Source organism: Colobus angolensis, unplaced genomic scaffold, assembly GCF_000951035.1.
Source record: "Colobus angolensis palliatus isolate OR3802 unplaced genomic scaffold, Cang.pa_1.0 Scaffold45, whole genome shotgun sequence".
Classification (NCBI taxonomy): Eukaryota; Metazoa; Chordata; class Mammalia; order Primates; family Cercopithecidae; genus Colobus; species Colobus angolensis.
Genome location: NW_012117932.1, coordinates 1344092 through 1348984, shown reverse-complemented (window position 1 = coordinate 1348984; position 4893 = coordinate 1344092).

The following is a 4893-nucleotide window of genomic DNA, read 5'->3' as shown; positions in this document are numbered from 1 at the left end:
CAGGTGTGCGCCACCCCGTCTGGCTAATTTTTTTGTATTTTTAGTAGAGACAGGGTTTCACCATATTGGCCAGGCTGGTCTTGAACTCCTAATCTCAGGTTATCCACCCTCCTCGGCCTCCTAGAGTGCTGGGATTACAGGTGTGAGCCACTGCGCCAGGCCTGTTCTTTTTGAAAATTGTTTCAGTTGTTTTTGGTCTCTTATATTTCTATATGAATTTTAGGATGAGCATGTCAATTTCTGCTAAAAAACCAGTTTGGATTTTGATAGGAATTGTACTGACTTCCTATATCTGAAAGGTCTGTTTTGTGCGGTTGTTCTGGGTGCCAAAATGGTACCTTGTGACTTTGCGTTTCCTGCTCTTTTCCCAGAAGACAGAACTATCCTTGACCTTAGTACTGAAAGAAAATGAGGAAATCTGTTCATCTAAATGTTAGCAATTATGTGTTTTTTCTGCCTCAGTGTCCTTCATTTGTAAAATGAGGTTAATAAATATGACCTATGTCATAAAGATGCTGTGAAGATTAAATGACAGGACCAGGCATGGTGGCTCATGCCTGTAATCCCAGCACTTTGGGAGGCCGAAGTGGGCGGATCACTTGAGGCCAGGAGTTTGAGACCAGCCTGGCCAACATGGCAAAACCCCGTCTCTACTAAAAATACAAAAAAAATTAACCAGCATGGTGGCGCATGCTTGTAATCCCAGCTACTTGGGAGGCTGAGACATGAGAATTGCTTGAACCCAGGAGGCGGAGGTTGCAGCGAGCCAAGATGGCACCACTGCACTTCAGCCTGGATAACAGAGTGAGATGATGTTGTCCATAATTAATAACAACAATTATATTCCTGGGGATCTTTATATCTGGATGGACTCTCCAAGTTCTTCCTGCACTGGTCTCCTTTTCCACTACTCTCCCTGATATGACCTGGACTCCAAGAAAACCTGCATTTATTGTGTTCTCAAAAACTTATGTGCTTTCAACTATGTTGACAGATGTTTGTATCATAAAACATAGAAAAATAAGAAGAATATTTGAACTATGTGGCAAAAAGGGTATTTTCTACTAAGAAAACCATAATTGAAAAAGTATAATTTCTTTCTTTCTTTCTTTTTTTTTTTTTTTTGAGATGGAGTCTCGCTCTGTCACCCAGATTGGAGTGCAGTGGTAGGATCTTGGCTCATTGCAACCTCCACTTCCCGGGTTCACGCCATTCTCCTGCCTCAGCCTCCCAAGTAGCTGGGACTACAGGCGCCCCCCACCACGCCCTGCTAATTTTTTTGTATTTTTAGTAAGAGACGGGGTTTCACCGTGTTAGCCAGGATGGTCTTGATCTCCTGACTGTGAGCCACCGCACCTGGGGTTTTTTTTTTTTTTTTTTTTTTTTGAGACGGGAGTTTCACTGTCATTGCCCAGGCTGAAGTGCAATGGTGCTGTCTTGGCTCACCGCAACCTCTTTTCCCTGGTTCAAGCAATTCTCCTGCCTCAGCCTCCCGAGTAACTGGGATTACAGGCATGTGCCACCACGCCTGGCTAATTTTGTATTTTTGGTAGAGACAGGGTTTCTCCAGTTGGTCAGGCTGGTCTCAGACTCCTGACCTCAAGTGATCTGCCTGCCTCAGCCTCCCAAAGTGCTGGGATTACAGGCGTGAGCCACCACACCTGCCCGAAAAAGTGTAATTTCTAAGCTCCAAGGGAATGAGGGTGACTTGCTGTTGGAATACATTTTATAAAATCCTTAAGAAATTCTGTTCCTCAGTGTTGGTAGTTTTTCTTGACTGGGATATTTTCATAACTGGCAGCCAATCGGGAGCTAACAGACAAAAGAGAACCTGGGAAAGCCTGCCAAGACGAAATGTCAGATAGAGAGGATTATATGTGTAGGTCTATTTTATTGTGATCTGAATGTCCACATGTTCTTCAGGCTGTAGGGAGAGTCTCCTCCCTTTAATTTACCTCCCCAAGTATCTGAGAATTCCTAGGTGATACTTACTTAGCAACAGAAATATTTCTAGATTGTCACCTCTCATTCTTGAACATTGCTTTGAGCTTCTGCACCTCTGGTCAACCTAAAGACCTTAGTTGATGTTAATAGCTTATAATTGAAGAACTTTGTCAATATTATAATGGTAATGTAATATTATATTATAAATACAAACTGGAAATTTCTGAGTATACTGTCTTTTTCCAACTTTGGAAATTTTTTTTTCTTACATTCACCTTTTCTTTGAAAGCGATTTTTTTTTTTTACATTTACTTTTTGAGTTAACAACCACAAAATATAATACAATCCAGCGGTGAGGAAATTGAGGGAACTGATTTCCTTAGCAGTTTTATAACTTTCACAAATAATACAATAGTTTCTGGTACAATAGCCCCAGATTTGGACGTGGATATTTATGGGCAATAAACTAATGAGTTTGTGTTTGTGTATATGACGAATCTCATGCTCATTTCTTTATTCTCCATGTAATACTATCAGCTGCTGATGTTTTGTCCATTCTCTTAGCTTCCATCAAATGTACTCCATTCCACAAAACCTATCCAGACCCTTCCAGCTAGATTTCAGATTATCTTCTTTGACCTTCTATATAAGCAGAGGTGTGTGAATCTCTCACAATACCTACTAGATGCCACTTGCATAAAGTTACTTGTTTGCTTATATTATTTTCCTACTAGGGTCGCTCCTAGCACTGTCTGTTTTTAATGGTGGTCTGCCTTCACTTCCTAGTACAATTATTTTTACATAGTGAATGTTTAAATATTTTGTTAAATTAAACTTCTTGCTCAAGATGGAAGGAACTTGGCCAGCTACCCCCACTTCAGTAGGTGGCAATTTTTGTGCACTTGTCTAGGGTTAGCTCATCAAGAACCTCCAACAGAAGCTTATTGTACCTGGCTGTGTAACAAGAGCACTGGGTTTATGGTTCATGTAGAAGGTACTGTTAATATCCCCTTACAGACAGGGAGATAAAGTTGATGAAGCTACACTACTGACACATCAGTACAAATCAACAAATCAAAGAACAAATCAGCCAGAACCTCCTCATAATGTTCTTCGGGGTTCATGCTGTAGGAGCACTTATTTAAATATTTTTGTCTGAAATTAATTTCTATCTAAAGCATCTTATTAAAATAGTGAATGAAAACCTGAAAAGTACTTGGAAGGGGCCCAAAATGGACTAACCCTGTACAGAATTTAATGCCATACTAAGCTGTTATCTAGCAAAACTCCAGTGGGAAAAATTACAGCTAACACATGTATGTGAATAGGTGACTATACTTGCTTGTAGGGTAGAGTGGGTTCTCTACAACTTAGCATTGCCTTCAGTGTTCAGATTACCTGAGCTCACCCTTTTTAATGGACAGCATTTAATAGAGCAGGGCGGTATGTTAGAACAGTGCTTCTCAAATGATCTGTGATGAAGACCAGTTTATTTTCTTTTGAACTTGGAATAGGACAATAATTTTGTAAAATGCAATAAACATAAATAGCTAGAAAAATTAAATTTTAAAAGACATACAAAATACAACTCCCACATTTTCAATATTAGATTAAACAGACAAAGTTACTCTGTCAAATTGCTCTTCTGTACTTGTCCAAGGACCACACTTTGAGTAGCAGTGGTGTAGAGGGCAAACTATCCTGATAAGCTTCTTCTGGGGTTTGGATTACCTGTACATGAAGTTGATTAGGAGATCTCTTTGACTAGAATGAATACTCAGGGGTAACAGGAGATGATTGTGTCTTCCAAGAGGTGAGGCCTAAAATTTATCTATTCTTCATTCTGTAGGGTGAAAAGATTCTAACAGGAAGGAGGAGGACATAATAAAATAGAAATTGCATCTCTAGAAATAATTTTCATGTTTAAGATTGATTATAGGGAGAAAAATGAAACACAATGAGCCTTTCAAAAAGTAAGTCATGAGACTTCAGGAAAAAAACAAACAAATACCTGGTCAAGTCTGAGGCTATGGAAGTAAAAATGGAGCAACAGCAGAAGTATTCAATGAGCCTCTCTTACATACTAAATATGGTTCCCAGCACTTTACATATGTAATCTCACTTAATCTTCACAACAATCCCATGTGGTATTATTATTATTATCATCATCATTATCATTTGAGACAGGCACTCACTTTGTCACCCAGACTGGAGTGCAGTGACGTGATCTCAGCTCACTGCAACCTCCACCTCCCAGGCTCAAGCGATCCTCCTGTCTCAGCCCCCCAAGTAGCTGAGACTACAGAAATGAGCCACCATGCCTGGCTAATTTTTGTATTTTTTTTTTTGTAGAAATGGGTTTTGCCATGGTTCACAGGCTGGTCTCAAAACTGTTGGGCTCAAGCAGTCTGCCCACCTCAGCCTCCCAAAGTCCTAGGATTATAAGTATGAGCAATCGCACCTGCCTGGTAGTGTTATTAAACTCATTTTTCAGATGAGGGAATAGGTTCCAAGAGGTTGAGTAACTTGCCCCAAAGTCTCATGACTTTCAGATGAGTGAGGTATGCAACCCGAAACCCAGATTAACTAGATTCCGAAATGATTGTCTAAATAAAGTGATTTTGGCAAATCTTGCTTAGCATTTGGGCAGTGGACTTGAGAGTTACCACTCTCCTTTAATACCAAATAGCCCATTAACTGCTTTTTGAGATTTAGAGATTTGACCTTGAATTGAAGAGATGGAATGGCTTTAGGAGTCAGTGAATTCTGAGGGTTATAGTCATGGCTGGAGCAACATAACCCTGTAAAGTGGATTAATCCTCAGGTGAATGTTAACACTAGGCCTAGGATGGTTAACCTGAGGTGGATCTTTTTTTTTTTTTTTTTGAGATGGAGTCTTGCTCTGTCGCCCAGGCTGGAGTGCAGTGGCCAGATCTCAGCTCACTGCAA